Source organism: Falco punctatus (assembly GCF_963210335.1).
Source record: "Falco punctatus genome assembly, chromosome: 3".
Classification (NCBI taxonomy): domain Eukaryota; kingdom Metazoa; phylum Chordata; class Aves; order Falconiformes; family Falconidae; genus Falco; species Falco punctatus.
Window position 1 is genome coordinate 40,884,034 of NC_137582.1, and position 18,359 is coordinate 40,902,392.

Consider the following 18,359-nt stretch of genomic DNA (forward strand, 5'->3'; position numbering starts at 1 on the left):
GCTGCCACCACCGCCACTGCCAGCCTCACTGCCCACTCGCAGCAGCCCCATGGCCTCACCCAGCCCCATTCCCTGCCATGGGCACGCTGCTGCCAGCGGGGTTTTCCCCAAGCTCGTGCCTTATGAAAGAAGCAAAGGAGGAGTGGAGAAGTTGGGCTGCCACTGGGAAGTACCTGCAGTCAGGGCTTCTGTTCTCATTTTCTTTTTTCCTCTTCATTCCTCCAAACACACACACAAACTATTTTGGGTGAAATATGACCTGCATTTCCCCACCCCTGTCATGGCATGGCTGGGGTTCCTCTGAAAGTACCCAGACTGTGAGTCAGTGACCAGCTCTGCCATTAGTTTGTAACATGCCATTGCTTATATGACAAATTGGCTATAAAGATAATATCCTCACCTGAAAATAAATTTAATTTTGGGTATTAATCTCTAACTGGAGTGGTTTCATAGCTGAACAAAGAGGTATTTCTTTTTGATTGAAAGTTTGTGTTAAAAAGAAAACAAGCTTAAATTCTCTGAAGGGCATCTGTAAAGGCTGTCCCAAGCCCTGGCAGAGTTCCTGTCCCACCTCATGCAACACTGCCTGCTGCCAGCAAGCCTCATCTCCACCCTGCTGGAAAGAAGGGAGCAGCGCGTATTATGGAAGAGTACAAGATGCGGCCATGCCACAATAATGAGAGACAATAATGAGCAAGATATATTCTTCATGACAACTTTTCACTCATTTAAACAAACAAATAAAACAGTAGCAAGTTAAAGGTAGGCTTCTAAGACAAGTAAATAACAGTGTCCTCATTTAGATAGGATTAGTTGTAACTTTGGTAATGTTCATTGTAATTAAATGGTTTAAATTAATCTAAAGTACTTGCAACGCTTTGGTTTTATTTGTGGAGGTTTTAGTGTGAGTGTTAAGTTTGAATCCAGGATCTATGGAGGATGATTACATTGAGAAATCTGTATGAAAAGTGTAGTCAAGTCAGGCAATAAGGGTATTGAATTATTTAAGCCTGCAGTCATGGTACCAGATAAAAAGCAGATTTAGCTCTCATGTCACTGGTAGGAAATGGGCTGCTACACGGGAGTGGATCCATGAACCAATTAAACAAGGTAGAGATGTGCATGACCAGTAGCAGGTGGATGGGAAGTGACCTGAGCTTCTCTGCCCCATAGGAGAGTCATAGCTCAGATACAGGGATAGGGGAAATGCTGTGCCACTATTTATTATTCAAATATTCTGCCTTTGGCAATGGTTAATACTGTGTGCTTCAGGAAAGGAAACTTGTTAATAGGAGATCCCTACGCTGCAGAGTTTCTTTCCTGTAGAGAAGGATGAGTTGCCATCATGCAACAATAAAACTGTATTATGCAAGTATATATATTCATTTCATGCTGTGGATTATTATTCTATTATTTCAATTAACATTTATAAATTAGTAATGGAATAGCATGACAGAAGACAATAATCACCATATACAGCTGGATTTAGTTTTGAACTTCATGCACAGGGCCTGTTACCCCACAACACATGGGAATATCCAGGTGTTCCCAGCTCATGTAAAGGGTGCTGATCTCAAAAAGAGGAACATACCTAGTGTTATCAGAGCAGCTGAATAAGCCACACATTTTATGGCTCCGTTAGCTTTAACCAAATTTGCCCTGACATCAAGTGAGCATATAGCCTGGCTACTAATGAAGTTCCAGACTTCCATCTCCTCCTTTTCCCTCTCCTCCTCACTACCTGAAAGAGTTGTTACAGAAAATGTGGATTCATTTCCCTTCTCAACATGTGGCTAATAGCTGTTTCCAACTTTCTGTTGAGTTCCTTCAGCATCTAGCAGAGGGACATATTTGGTAAGTGGTGGAGGACAGGAGAGCCATTGCCCATCCTCCCAGGTGATCCTTACCCAGAGGGGAGCACAGAGCTCAAGGCTCACTGCGCTTTGCAACCAGGACACTCATCTCTGGCAGTGATGGTGAGAGGGAGCTGGGTCCCCGTCCCTCCTCTGATTGCTGCTCTGCCTCCTGCGGTGGTTGATAAAGGGCAGGCCCTGCCTTCCCCTGCCTCTCCACAGCTGCATGGGCTCCAGGGAGGTTCCCTGGGCTGAGCCCATGGGCAGATGGGGTGGAGAAGTGCCTGCTTTCCAGAGCTTGCTTGTACTCAGATGTCAGCCCAGCCTGAGCTTCTTCATCCTGTCAAGAGAGGGATTCACCCACGGGTGCTTAATTTTTCTTAAAGACTTCACTTATGACAGCAGATGTCAGGGAGGTGAGCTGGGGGCTGTGGGTGACAGCCAGGCTGGCAGGATGCTGAGCAGGCACCGTCCCCCTGTGCCCAACCAGGACAGAAGGGCAGGTCTGGTGATGGGTCTGGGGATCCCTGCCAGGTCCTTAGTGATGGGGCAGGTCGAGGTGACAGCAGGACCATGGTGGAGCACAGATCCATGATACATGGGGCAAGATCAAAGGGCTGTGGGGTAAGATCAAAGGTATAAGCCCTCTCCTTAAATGCAGCTCGCGACCATGGTGGGGAGAGACCAGCCAAGGCTCTTCCTTCCATGGCTGATCCACAGTCCCATATACCAGGGCTGATCCTGGGCATAGGCAGTCAAAGCTTTCCACAGAGGAAAGAGGCTATTTCAGATACCCTGGTACTCTGGGTTTGCATCTGGCCCATTGCCTCCGGTGCTGCAGGGCAGGACCCCCTATGCCATGGAGATCCTGTCTTCTGCGCTTTCTGAGCTTTTCCAGGGGCAGAGTGATGGCTGGAGGCTGGCAGGACAGTCCCCCATCACCTTCCCTTTCCCTGTGCATCTGTGCCCAGCCAGGCTATATTTTCTCTGGAATATTTGTTTCACAAATTGACATCAGTGAGGTGACACTGGCTGAAAGGCACTGCAGTAAGCACTTCACAGTAACTCAGGAAATACCACTAAGATCTTAAGATCTTTTTGTTCAGTAAAGTAGTACAAGGAAAGGAAGGGGTAGCACAAGAACAACTGAAGATTAGAGAAAAAGAAAGACAAAGTCTCTAAGCTTTTGATAATAGGTAATTAACCAGGAAATACTTTGTGTCAATAATAGTCTCCTACTGTATAACTAAATTGTGAAAATGCTGCCATCATCTGGATGACTAAAAATGTAATCCTGATTTTCCTGCTACTGTTCAGCAAAAATGTTTGAGAAAGTAATAGAGCAGATTTATGACTAAATAAAAATTGAGTCAAATCACAGCAATGAATACATAACTAGTTTCAGGGATAGAAGACTGCAGCTGCACCTGTGATGGTCTAGAGATGTAATGATGCCAGGCTTATGACCAATTAATATAGCTGTGTGTTGAGGGAGTGTTGGGGGAGGGGGGGGCAGGTAACCTTCAAGGAGCTGAAAAAGTGCTTGCTTGTACTAAAAGTTCTTACAGATCTTGTCTATTTTTGAGTTAAATTCATAATAAAGGGCATGAAGCTTCATAGCTTTCTTCTGAATGTAAACCTTCTTTGGAGACATGTTCTTTAGATTTGGAATCTTATTTTTAGATGTCATTTCCTCCACACTCCTTTTCTCCCTTTATTTCTTAATTACTAGTATTAAATTTTGTCACAGACTCAAATCTCATACCAACTTTGGGGTGCAAGACTGGTAAAAACTAGTTTTCCAAATATTTTAAGAATTGTGCAAAATGGTTCTGCTTGTTATTTCCATATTCAGTGAAAGGCAGTGATTTAATTCCTTTTTAAAATATGAATGATCCTTTCATGCATGTACTTCAGCAAGTTTGTTAAATGAACAGAACATTCATTGACTTTTTAAATTAACAAGGGCATAAATGACTTGAAGAAGGGAAATCTGCTTTCTTTTTTGTCCATTAAAGAAAAGCACAACCTTCCTACATTAAACAGGCTTATTAATTCCTTAACATTTGAAGTCAATCCAAATGTCATACTGAAAAGATAGATAAAACCAGGAAAATCCATATTTTATATTCATTCCTACTAATTTAGAAAATAGGCTCTCCAAGGAGGGTTCTGAAAACGTCTTGGGAATACTAAACTGACAATTTGTGCAGTTTCAGAACAAATGTTTCCACAAAGGGACTCAATTACCACAGGATCTTGAGACCATCGCCAAGCTGCAAAAGATCAACTTTCTAATGTCTTTTTGAAACTTTGAGTCATTTACAGAATTTCACTTGCCATATATGTACTTGAGAACATAGTATATATCTTGTATACAGTATACTATACATCTAGAAATTATAGAAATAAAGAGGAGAGGGCAACTTAAATCTAAAAAATCCATGGCTCCTGCAAAAGTCTATGAAACCTGTGGAAGTGATTGCAATCTTTGATCCTCATATGTAGACACCACCATTTGTTATTCCATACTTTTGTAACAGAAATCTCCGTACTAATCTATATAAATTAAGCAGTCTGAAATAGCTAACCCTTCTCCATATGTAGAGTAGAACAATTAGGAAAGAACCAGTAGCTAAAAGGTAGTAAACCCAAATAAATAAATTTTTCTAAAAGATGATTATTCAGTCCAATAGAAAATTGCTTAGCAGAGGTGTTGAATGTAACATACCATTTAGGTGAGGACAAAGATGGTACAGATAATGTCTGTGCAAACTTGTGTAAGCCCAGATAAGATAACCACTATAAATGATATGAACTTTCTTGTCCCAGAGCCAGCTGATCAAACACCACCAAAGCTTGCAAAGCTCAGAAATCAAATATTGGGAACTGCACTTAGCTGCGTTCATACATGTGGAATTGACAGAAGTCAGAAATAAAGCAAAGGATGAACTTTAGAAGAGAATTTTAGAAATCAGCATGCAAAGCATAAGCTTGGCTTTGGAAAAAGATGTGAAGTTGCTACTGTCTTTCTCAAGGACAACATTATGCCAGGTCAAGTGAAAACCTGTGCTAGGGATGTTGGAAAAAATGTGGTCCTGGGCTGTTACATAGCAGCTGCATATGTGGGAACAGCCATGACGAAGCAATGGAGGCAGGGGCTGGTGGTGATGTGGAAAAGAACATCCCCTTTCTTTATGTTAAAAACTGAAAACAAAGATTTTGTGTTCCTATATCTGTGGAGGATTTCTTTTTTTGCAATAAATTTGTTCTTTGCAATAAATATTCTCATTTTGCATGATAAATTGTTGTTTTGTGTTTCAAGAACCAGCTTTGTCATTATTTCAGGTACTTTAAGTATCTCCCCTGCTTCTGCTTTTTTTTCTGCCTGGTTTATTGCTGCTTGTGGATTTCAAGACATCCAAAGCAGGGAGAAGGAGAGGCAAGCAAGACCTGGCTATTATGCCAAGCACCCCAGCAGGACTGGTGCCTTCACCAAAAAAAGAGAAGGTGCACAGTTATAAGGGGTGGGGAGTATCCAGGGTACCGCCAGGGCCTGCTGGGTGAGGAGGAAGGGTAATGCTGCCCCATCCATGCAGTGAACTCAGGGTACAAATTATTTCTGTATCGTCTGACCTGTGTCTATAGGTAATATTCAGAACTACAGGGAGTCTGAGCTATGCTCCTGCATCTGTCATTTAAAGCCAGAACTGTTTGTTTGCATAGAATCCAGAGTCTCTTGGTAACCTGTCAATGAAATTCATTGTGTTACTACAAACCTTAGATGCTTCCGTATCTTAGGAAGATGAATGCGCATTGAGAAAGAAAAAATGGAGATTCTTCCAAATGTGTAAAAGATGTGCATAAGAGACAGAAGGGTTTGTTTTCCTCATCACTCAATCATTTACCCATGATGTGGTAGCTAAGAAGCTGAACATCCAAACCCCACAGATCTACTTTCAGCAAATAATGTCAGTTTGGAAATAAAATCAGCAAAAAATTTCCAGTGAAACAAGATTTCTCAAGAAACATCAGTTCGTTCATTGACAGGGAAACACTTCAAGAGAGTGTACCGTTTTGTGACAGCTTTCTTGGAAGTTGCTTAACTGCTGGCTCTGGGCAGCCTTGCCATGAAAACAGCATTGGTGGTGGGGACTCTGGAGGTGGCGTCATTCTGCCCCATGGGCTGCTCCGTGGGCTGCCCCGCAGGGTCAGGGCCTCCCCCTTAAAATCCAGGAGGTGGGGCTTATAAACATTATTTTATTTTTTTAAAATATTGCAAAATGATGATTTAAAACAATTTCTTTCTGCAAAAAATGTCAGCATTCTCTATTGCTATTTGGCACAGTTCCCTTTGCCTTTCAGTCCCAAGATACTCCTGGGGTTGCATCTTAAACCTTCAGCACCCAATCACCCCCGTGTAGGGCACTGTGTCCCTCTGGCAGTATCCCTCCAGCCTTCTTGGCTCCCACTCCTCGCTCCCTGCTGGTGCTGGTGACTGCATCCACCCTCCCGGCTCTTTCTCCATGCACCAGGATCGTCTGGAATCCTTCGCAGCAGCACTCAGGTTGGATGGCAGGGCAGGAGGTGGCTGACACCAAACTAGATGGTACAAAACTATGGAGGTATCTGAGAAAACCGTTGTTTTAACAGAAAGAAAAGTAGCTCTCACTATACTTATTCAAGCGAGAGTGTGCTACTCCACTACTAAGGAAAAGAGAAGTACAAACACATTGCTATTGCTCTATTAATGCATTGTTTGCAGTGTTTTCTTCTTTTCTGATGGTTAACTAGGGTTGGAGTGGAATAAATAATATATTATAACATAAACCATTATAAGAAGGATACATCTGCAGTGATCTACTCAAGCTGCCAAGTAGCATTATACAACTTTCCTGATCTACTAGTTCTGGATTTTTAGTAAAGCCTGTATGCCCCAAATTTAAGTTACAGTATTTTCATTTAAAGGAGGAGGGAGTATTATTTCTTGGTGATTATCCACTGCTTGCTGAAACAGGATATATCATGTAAACTGTGGCTGACAGTTTTGAGCAACTGGCAATTCCAGGAATCAAACTGTGATCACAAGGAAAACATCCACAAAACATTATCTCCTTTGGATTTGTTGCAATGTACTGTATTCACAGGGAAATTGTAAAATTACTGTTCCACAGACAGAAATAAAATTGACTTGGGTGATATTTCATTGCTTTTATAAGCAAGTCTTGAAGTAGTCTTTAGGAAGCATGAGTTCTGCCAAAGTTCTGAAATAAAATTGTTTAGAGTACTGATGCTAGAAGGATGGCTTGCAACAGTAGCACCTGAGGTTGCAAAAAAAAGGAAAGCTAAAGGGAGATAAGAAAAAAGCAGAGACGCTTAAGGCATCCGTGAGGAAGTGGCATTCTTACTTAGGCTCCAGTTCATTAGGACCCAGCTGTGATTTATGTTACTCCAAGGCGCAGCAAAAACAAACTCTCTGACATACTTCCTAAGTATTGTCCTGTGCGTCTCAATCAATTTCTTCAGGCCTTAAGAAGGAAAAAGCTCAATAAATATTTTTACTTAATTAAAGTGTGCCTTCAGTGCAGAGTGGTTTGAATGTTCCATGCACTGAGTCCTGAAAACTGATAGGCAAAATTCATTTGAATACAGTGAATGCATATTTTAATGGGCTTAATTAAAGGCTTTCTGCAAAGGCAAATGGGCTGTATGTCCCTTCTTCTTAGTTTACTTAAAAATATTCCAGCAAAGAAAAAACTTATTTTATTTCATGGGTCTGTATGGTTTTGTCTTTGTCTTGCTAGGCTCACACAGCATGTCTAAATCTCACTCTCTTAGCTCACTCACAACAGGCTAAAATTCATTTGGAAGTTCATGCGCTGCTTTGAACAAAAGGAGTCCTGAAAGTAATTAAACCTGTATAGATTGGTATTTGGGATATGTATATCTATGTAGATAGAATATTTGAGTATATTGGTGAGTTTGCATCCTTGAAAATACTTATTTTAAAAACAAATCAAGGCTAATGCCTTTAAGTATTGTCCTATAACTTTAGCAAAGCATTATTGCTGTTTCTCACCATCATTGTTTGGCTAAACAAAAAAGAGCAGAATAATAGGAAAAGACCATCAAGCAGCCAAAGAAATTCAATATTTTTTTATGGTTGTTTCTCTCTTTGGCAAAAAAAGTCACATTTCTTAGTGTAGTAACCCTACTGGTATATAAATGAGCATAATTTGAATGTAAGCATGATACAGGAACATGTCATGTATATCCACCATGTGCAGAAATTGTAGATTTGGGCTGTATAATAGTTTTAATGAGTAAAAATTTTCAAATAATAACATTAGAAATATATGCTGTGTTTTATTTTTACAATTCTCTGAACTTACGAAACATCAGTGATGTGATCTTTACTTTGAAATTCTTATTCTTTGTTTTTTGGATTAACAGGCAGAGGGCAAGTGTGTAAAAAGGCTTTTTTTCTAGTAGAATGCTGGAAAATGTCAGGAGTTAATGCTGCTTAACACTTCCGATGCCAGACCTGAGCTATGTTTGAGCTGACTGTACTTTTGGAAACCCAGCTGAAAACAGAATCTGAGTCTAAATCCTGCAGCTGGATAATGATGCTCCTTGAATGGCACTTGCATTTTTCTGCAGAAAGAAGACGTATTGGTTATATAGTTAAATACCTGTTCTGAGGACTAGGAATGAAACATAAAGAGCCAAGTTCCCTTATACAAAATACAGTTTAAACTAGTAGGCTTGTGCTGGGTCATACTGGCAGTTAACTGCTCTGTGTCTGGGAATTGTTTGATAACTAGTTAGGATATCTTTTCAATAATATACTCATTCTTGTAATAGAAAAGTAATAGGAAAGCGTATGCCTCCTATCTGGCAGTCAGGTCTCTGTTACTTTGTTCTTAAATCCTTAAAGCTCTTCAGTAGAAAGACAAGATACTTCTCACTGCCAAAAGGTATTTCATTCAAGTCCAGGCTAGACCAATAGCGAATGTGAGTCACATTTTCCTGAACATTTGTTAGAAATATTTGAAATGAACTGCTGGACATTTCCTTTTTCTGCTGGGCAGATGTGTTTACAAAGTACTAGGAAAAGAAACTGAGTCGAAAGCAAAATAGTGAATGCAGGTAGAGATATCTTAGAGTACTTTGAAGGCACTGTGGGCATGAATGGAAAAAGTTACGCTTCTGAGTTTCTTTAGCTTTTGAACAAATAAATATTGAAACTGACTGAATTATTTGTGAGTTTATTCTCTGTGTATATTTTCTATGAATATTTTAAAGTTGTATCCTGCTACAAACTGGACAGTGTGTATGCAGACTGATCCAAAGAGATAGGCAGAAAAGGGATTTGAATAAGGATGCTGTTAATTCTTGTAAAGGTTTTCTTGTCAAGGTTTTTTAGCATTTCACATTTTCTCCTTATTATGAATGATAAAAGTTATATTATGAGAAATTAAAAAAAAAAAGTTATTAAGAGAAGAAAACCATAAGTAAATACCATTAAAATTCTTTCAGAACAATGAATGAGATGGAGCTGGGTGCAGGACATAATGCAAAAGACAGACAAAAATATGACATTGGCTCATGGACAACAGACTGAGTATACTGGTAGGATATTTAAGGCTACAAAGCTAGTATGAATGAAAAAAAACATTAGGCAGATATTTTGTTCAACATGCCCCACACTAACACTGCTGAATCACACCTTAAGAACCGAGAGGCAACCAACCACATAAAAATCCCAGTATACTAAAAGGCAATGTCATGTCTTCTTTGTTATAATGATAGTTGCCAGATAACACTATTCAGTAATGAACTACAACAGAAAACTAAATATAGGATCTCCCTATCATATCTTTCCATATTAAAGAAACTTTTAAAGTCACAAATTAATATTATTGTCATCTTTCAGTGAGGTCAAATAGAACATAAATGCATTATATTTCATTTTATGTTATATTTTTCTTTTCATTTATTCATTATATTACATTTCATTTATGAAAATTAGCCCTTGCCTTGACCCTAATTATTTGCAGAATAAGTATGTTTTGCCACTGAGCAAAGCAAGGATTCTACCTACTAAGTCTCTAAATTTTCTGTTCTGTACACAAAAGTTCAGACCCCATTTCTTATACAGAGGAGGGGGAAAAGAGCCCATTCAGCACATAACTGCCCCTTAAATTCCATCTTTTTTGCCATAAGGATGTTGTTGTTGCTTGTGGTAAGAATTACCTTTCTAAGTGGTCAATAATGTTGTTTGTTTTTGTTGATTAGTGCTAGAGAGAGCTAGACATTTTCAATATCTTTCATTTTAAAGCATTTTAAAATTGAAGCAAAGTTCTGTAATACAGCAACTATTCTGCTTTATAAGGAGTTGACTGTCAATAAAAGCTTTAAGACAGACATTTCAAACTTGCACACTAAAAGCAACTAATACCACTATTGCCTTAGAGAACTGAGGTTTTGTTTCATAGCTTAGGTTGATGGTTTCAGCCACAATTAGAAGTGTCTTCCTGACTTTCATGACAATATTAAACTACTTCAGTAAATGGTTCCTTTTTGAGTGGGAAAGGAGAAATGTTTAGAAAGAAATGTACTATAAAGTCCACAAAATATTTTCTGTTGGCAGAATAGAAGATGGTCAATAAACTAAAGGGTTTAGGCACTTAAGTGCATCCTGTGTCCCAAGAGAAAGATCCTCAAAATCTCACAGGTATGTATGTGCCTGGCAGGACTTTTGCTCATACACATGCTCAAAATAGCTGTCGCGTTGTCATGCTCTGAAGTGCTCAGCCTTGTCTCTAACACAAACTTTCTTAGAAGAGTTGGTTTAAACATCTGTCTGCCTATCTGCTGTGGCTGACCCAGTCCAGGAGGCGAGCTTGGGCTATTCTCAATGCTTGCTACCTTGGGTTCCTTAGAAAATGTTGCTGTCACATCCCATTTCATTTGAAGCAGCATCTCTGTAACTTGTAACGTATGTATACTGCTTTTTAATTAGTAGCTTTTCAGATTAGCTCACCCATGCAGGAAGTGGAAATCTTGCATTTAGTCCTTAGTGCATAAGATGTCCAGAGCCATATTTCACACTTCACAAGTGTGCCAACCTGCTAAACCAGAGGGCAGTTAGGATTCAAGTATTCTCTGGACTCTTTGTTGAAGCCCTTCCAGAAGAGAATGCAAATGCTTCTGGTCATGCAGCTGAAGCACTTTAACAACATTTTAAAAGGGACAGAAGTGTAATATGTGTATTTTATGTTTTATTAATATTCAATTTCACTCTGAAGTTTTAAGTCTAAAGTGTGTCAACCCACTAAAGACCTAAATGCTAAAATGTTAGTTTCAGCTCTTCAGCCCAAAATTTATATCCTAAAAACCTGCTGTTTAATTCTGGAAGAGCCTAGGACTTATAGCAAAAAATTACACTAAAAGAAAAAGAGCCCAAGTGTTGCAGAAGATTATTTAAGCTAAGCTTTATCTACCTAGTTTTTGTTACATAGGCTCGATCTGGTACATGTCCTTGGAGCATGTTTAATAATGCCAGGCCTGCATAAAATGTTCGCAGCTGGAGTGACTGTGTCCCTTTTTCCGTGACTCAGTATTTAGGTCTTTTACCCAGAATATGAGATTCCTAAACTTGCAGTATTGTTCTTGATTGGATCTGAACCAATTCCTTCTAATTCTCTAGGAGAAGCTTAACTGGTAGACTACAGGATATGCTGGAAAATTTCGAATAGTACTTAAAACATTAGCAAATTTTCACAACACCCTTGCCTCCTCTCCGTCAGAAGAAATGCTAGTAACAGGGCTTAGTCCCCACATATATTATATGGAAAATCCGCTTTGTAACTCCAGTGGGAAGGTACGAGGAACATTGATATTGCCCTCTTTGACTTTTACTCTGCAGAACAATTTTCCTGTCATGTTATTGAGTATAGATTAAAAATATTAACAGCAATGTATGAATCAACAAGAAGCTGATCTCTTCAGAAAGTCTAAGATACTTTTAGTGAACTTTTATAAAGGTCCTGCTGAATTTTAACCAAGTGACAGGAGGTCATTTATCCTAGAAATTCTGATGCTTGAGACCAATAGAACACAAAGTTTAAGGCACTTCCTAAATCTAAATTAAAAAAAAAAAAAAAAAAAAAGAAAGAAGGCTGGTCACTGTAGTTACTGAGGTCAAAAGAAATGGGAAGCTGGTAGGAAGTATCTGTTCTTCCCAGTTCTTAAGGAACCACAGAGAAGTTGTTCTGCTAGAAAATGTATTTGCACTGAGGAACTTCATCTATTGGTCTTCAGTTTTGGCAACTCCTTACCTTTGCGCATTTGGTACATTGTGAACCTTGCTGTGATCAAATCCTACTGTAGGTAATCCACTGACATCAAGCTACAGAAAGTCATTCTGCTTAAGCCTTTTGGAAGTCAGACATGTTTAAAAAGGTGGATGTTATAAAAACTAAAACATTAGAGATATTAAAGTCTTTTAGGTTCAAGGTTATAATCTGTTTTATCTAGATACAACTATAGACTAAATTTGTGGTTCAAAATATACTTTCCTTCTCAGCATCTTTCATAAAATCACAGTCTGTCAATAAAACTGTACTGTAGTTTTGTGGAGCCTCTGGTGGCAAGAGCAGCTATGGACACAAATAAAAAGGCCTGAGGTTTAATCTGGATTTCTGAGAAAGATTCTACAGGACAAAAGAAGAAAGCAGTAATTGCATCAACTTAGAGCTGATTTGTACTGTGAGGGCCAGCTACCGAGGCATGCACCCAGATCCACACTACCATACTGGCCTGCTGGTGGGCTTTCTTACCTGGGGCAGTACATCCCACTCATGCAGGTTCACTGAGAGCTGGTGGGTTGCCTCTGGCTACCTCTGCGTGGGCTGAGCAGGAACATGCATACCCTGTGAATCAGTGAAACAGATTTTATACAGGTAGCATCTCTTACCTCATAACTTTCTCCTTAGTAATACTTTATGATGTCTTTCTTGACATTCTGTTTTCCATCTCTCCTCTCTTCAGTTTGAAAGCATTCAGTCTTCCACTGTACAATAAGGAGGAGGGGGGAAAGAAAGGTATGGATACTATGAACTCAGATTTACTGTGCCATAGCAGCTCCATTCCTTGGATATTACAGTAAATGAACCACAGGAGACATAATTCTGCTTTTTTTTTTTCCACTGAAAGCAGTATAAATTGTGTCTAAAGGTTTGACAGATCTTGTATGGATGTTCCATCTGGATGGAAATGTTGTTCCATACTTGCATTTTACTGTCTGTGTACTTAACATGGATATTTTTGCAGTACTGGAATGCATACATAGGTCTGCAAAAAAGTACTGTTCAGAGTGTAGGCCTATGGAGGTGAAAACATGGAAGGAGATTTAACAACTAAACAGGAAGCTAGATTAAAGGGTGGCATCTTCTTACTGTGTTCCTGCCTCTGTTAACGTAAGCTCTGCCTCGCCCCCGCTCCAATGTGTATGAAGCAGTAGGTCAGCCTCTTGCAAATGGGCTATGTCAAAACAACATGCAATCAAAGGAGCACAGGAACATTTAGTGTTTTTCTTATTCCACCATAACCCATTAGTGAATCTCACACCTGGCACTAATGTAAATATTACAGCCTCACTGTATTTAAACAGATATTTTGAAGCATAAATACGAGAAGACAGAAAACATGCAACCAGATGTGTACAGCAATGACTTATTTTTCTAACTTAGATACTGACTCTCAAACAAGTGTTGTCTCTTGTTTGTTTTTTATAGATAGGTTAAAAAAAAAAAGTAAATTGATTTGATAAAAGAATAGCTTAGTTGTCTGAGCACTGGACTGAGAGCTAACTCTGGGGGGAAGCACTTTTTTCTTCCATGGCTTTATACAAGTTGACATCTCTGCTCTCTGACAGGCAATCTGTAATACCTACAGGGAGAATAACAGCTCCTGACTTCGCTATGATATTTGAAATAATCGATAAAAATTTTTAATTAGATATCAGTCAAACATGAATACAACTCCCCATCACGGGCAGAAGATAGCAGCCTTCCACTGCTGTAATTTCTGGGGTGAACCTCTCTCCTGCTTCCACTTGTGCTGATAACAGAGTCATCATTTTCCCTATACATTTGATCACTCCTGGTCCCTTTGGTTTGGAAACAGTGCTATTTCCTAAGTTCTTTCGCACGTCATCTACAATAGAACGATGGATTCAGCTACTTCAGACATGTTTTTCTAGTTCAGTAATTATTTAAGTAGATTATTTTTTTCCAATTTCAAATGGAGAAAAACAGTAGTAACAATTTTTGTAAAGAGGCAATTTAAACCCAATTTCAATCTTACAATAGAAAACATTTTAATCAATTTTTCCCTCTACATTTCTTATTTAAAAAAAAAAAAAAAAAAGAAAGAAAAAAAGAAAAGAAATCCAGAAAACTCTTTGTTTATAATCACAAAATCTGATTTTATTTTTTGAAGATCAAACCAGGATATTTTCCATTGTGGGAATGTTCTCTACACTCAGACTGATTCCAAGTGGGAGTGCTCTCTACACTCAGATTGATTATTTCCCAGATTACAACACTGACATGATGGAGATTCAAGAAACCGAAGTATCTGAAATGTGGTTTACTTGCTGAATGAAAGGTGCAGGACCAAAGTGTTCTACCTTATCCTTACTGCTTTTGGGTTTCCCAATGCAGATTTTCTCAGAGTATTGACTTTTGAATACATGTATTCTTAGATCACAGAACAAGCAGTTGCCAGACTGAGGCTTATCTTTATCTTTAAGGAGCAGTGGTTACAAAAACAGTCACCTGCAGGCTGCTCAAGTGCCTGCAACTCCAATAGCATAGCACCTTTCCCACCGTGGAGATGGTCAGGGTGTGATGGTTTAGAGCTCCTCATACCGATGGAATTCGCAGCCGGTTGGCTATCTGTATGATAGAGCTCTTGTGTCAGCAGTGCTGCAGAGACAGCAAAATGTAGGAAACAAACTGGTCTGTGTTAGATGCTGTGGAATGTACAAGACCTAAAGCTTATCTGTTAGATGGGTGCATCTAACGGTAAGGGGTGGCATGTCAGCTTTACCAGAGGTTCTGGCCCAAAAGCAGCATCAATATGCAATTGTAACAAAACCAACTGTCCAGGAAGTTCTAACAGCACTGGAAAGCACCTGTACCAGTGGCAAACCGTTCTGTTTTCACAACATTATGAATGTACTTACATATTGCTAGTGCCATGCATTGAGTACTTACATATTGCTAGCCCAATACATATCTTCCATCAATTTTGATTGCGGTTTCTACCCCAGTTCTCCAACTTACCTAACACTGTTTAGTTTTGCACTTTGTTGAACCTGGGTCATAATGTTGAACACCAAACCATTATTGGATAGATTTGCTACTTTTTTGCTTTACATCAGTGGGTCAAATTGAGAGGAAAAAAACCCCTAAACCACCTTCTCAGAATGTATGAGGAAAAAAAGGAGGACTTACATAACTTACATGATATTTCTCATAGGACTCCATAAAAAAACACATGTATTTTCTACCCAAATCATAACAAACCGGTTTTGTGATGCTGGTAATTGGGGGCCTTCATGATTTCATAGTCACTGCAACTAAAACATTTTCAGTTGCCTTAATAATCAGTTGTTCATTATCATTATCTAAGTGCACCAGCAGCTTGCACAAGTACCTGTTCATCCTAGTTGCAAATCATGTGTGGTATTTTTACATGCAAAATCTGCATGAGCTCGCTCTCAGTAATGCCAGGATCGATAGCACTGGAAAAGGACATTCCCTTCTAAATCATAGAACATACACAAAAGATGACAAACCATGGTGTCCTAGGCAGTTTTCAGTAAAACAAGATTTAATGGTCACAGCTACTTTCAAGTTACTGCGGAAGGGATAATGAATGTTACATTTGCCTACATCAATACCTCAGAATCAGCATTTTAATTGCTAAAATTACTTAGACTACCTAGTGGGAAAAACCATTGTAACATAAAACTAAATTCTCAACTACTTTGAAATGCAGAATGAAAAGCCTAGAAGAAAAGGCAGTAAAAGTCAGTAAGAAAAAAGGCAGTAGGAATGTGTTTTAAATCTACTAATGCTGAATCTTCAAATGTTTTTCCAGGCAAGACATAAAAGTGATAAAAAAAGTAAATAGCTACAGTCCTGTGGTTTATTCTTTATTATGTTGACTGAATAATGTATGAGACAAAGACCTAGCTCTACCTAATAGTAGGAACCTAAGTCCATTCCTAACTCCAGTGACTTCACTTTGAAGCCAGCATTACATTAGCTGCAAAGCATTTTCATGGAGTTGGTCTTCAAACCTTTTGTCGTTTGTCAGTCACAAGCTGAATTTGGCAAGGGATGAGAAGAGTAATAAAGGTTTCTACAAGTACATTGGCCAGAAAATGAAGATTGAAGAAAATGATAAATAAGACACAACTGGTGACAACCAACATGGAGAAGGCTGAGGAACTCAACAACTTTTTTGCCTCAGTTTTCAGTAGTAATCTCTCTTCCTATGTTTTTCAACTTCAAGACAGGGATGAGGGCAATGGCATTCCTCCCATTGAGAAGATCGGGTCTGAGACCATCTGATGAACCTGAGCATACATAAGTCCATGGGACCTGATAAGATGCATCCCAGAGTCCTGAGGGAATCAGTTGATGTAGTTGCCAAGCCATTCTCAATAATATTTGAAAAGGCATGTCTGTCAGCCAAAGTCCCCAGTGACCACAGCAAGGGAAATGTCACACCCATTTTTAACAAGAGCAAAAAGGAGGACCCTGGGAACTACCCACTAGTCAGCCCTATCTCAGTGCCTGGTAAGGTCATGGAACAGATCCTCCTGAAAGACATGGTGAAACATGCAGGAGACAGGGAGGTGATTAGCAACAGCCAACGTGGCTTCACCAAAGGCAAATCATGCTTGACTAATATAGTGGCCTTCTACGGTGGAGTGACTGCGTCAGTGGACAAGTGATGAGTCATGGATGTCATCTACCTAGACTGCTGTTAAGGCCTTTGATCCACCCCTATAAGAGAGCTTATAAGAAAGATGGAGAGAGACTTTTCACCAAGGCCTGTAGTGACAGGACAAGGAGTAATGGCTATAAACTGGAAGAAGGTAGATTTAGACTGGATATAAGGAGGAAATTCTTTACAATGCAGGTGGTGAAACACTGCAACAAGTAGGTGAGGTCATTGGAAGTGTTGAAGGTCAGCTTGGACAAGGCTTTATGTAACCTGATCTAGTGAAAGATGTCCTTGCCCATGGCGGTGGGGTTTAGAATCAGATGATCTTTAAAGGTCCCTTCTAACCCAAAACATTCTATGATACTACTAATATGTAAAAGGGCACAAAGGGCACAAACCTCTGGAGAAGAATAAAAAGACAATATATTACAACAGCACAGGCAAGATCTCTGATCCTATTTCAGCTGATTTATGACTATTTTTATCCCCTGAGGATCTCCTTATCATATCTATATCACACCTTTCATTTGCATGACTAGGTGATTCTGATCTCCACTCCCTTGGGCAGAGTGGCCTAAATGCAGAGGTGGTACAGTTCTATTTTTATGCAAACAAACGTGTGATGTCTCTAACTGTCCTTTCTGGCCTGAAACTTAGTTACATAAAGGTTTCCTAACCTGAGCATCAGTCTCTGGTGGCAGCAACAAGCACCACCAGTGATGCCAGCAGCCACTGTTCTGGGCTCCATGACATGCTATGTGCCATTTTCAAGTGGCTGGAGTGCTGCTAGTTCTACACACACCCACAATTTATGTTCTATTATCTGACAACAATACATCTCTGAGGCTACAACATGCATAGACTTCTGTTGTGTACTTAAGTTAGAGACGGGAACATATAGCAACTGAAAAAATCTCTCAGGAGATGCCATGGATTTTAATGGATCCCTACAAGTTTCTCATGCAGGCAATGGCAATTGACTGTCACACCAGCATGGCACAATTAAAAGAATGGGAAATAACAGAAACATTTTCAGAATCTTCTGAAACCAATTATTTTTGGCAAAACTAGCTCTCCGCCTATTTGATGGACTTATGTACCCGAGGGAGACAATATTCCTGATCCTAAGACCACCAACCAAAAGTGTTGTGTAGCCAAGAGTCACAACATACACACTGAAGAAGTGTGTGTGTTTGTGTGTGTACTTAACACGCAGTAAGACCAGCCAGCTGAGGATGTCAATCAGGTGAGAGATGTTTAAAACTCCCCTGGGGTTAAATATTTCAGGTCCAGGTATCTTGAGGATCTTGCAATATGCCAATGTTATACTGTACAAGTATTATAAATATATATATATTTTAAAAGTGTGTGTGTGTGTGTATATATAAAACTGTATATATATATATATACATATATATATATACACACACACACACACAGATTAGCCAGAGAAAATGATGACAATCTTAAAAGCCT

General features: G+C 39.4%; 1 protein-coding gene across 1 annotated transcript in view; it reads left to right on the forward strand.

The window, feature by feature from the left end:
• TRPA1 (transient receptor potential cation channel subfamily A member 1) overlaps nucleotides 1–18,359 on the forward strand; it is a 72,639-nt gene continuing 54,280 nt past the window's right edge. Inside the window, exon 1 of the mRNA XM_080378503.1 lies at nucleotides 1–18,359. This exon is cut by the window's right edge and continues 17,298 nt beyond it. The gene's annotated coding sequence lies outside the window, so the exon portion shown is untranslated.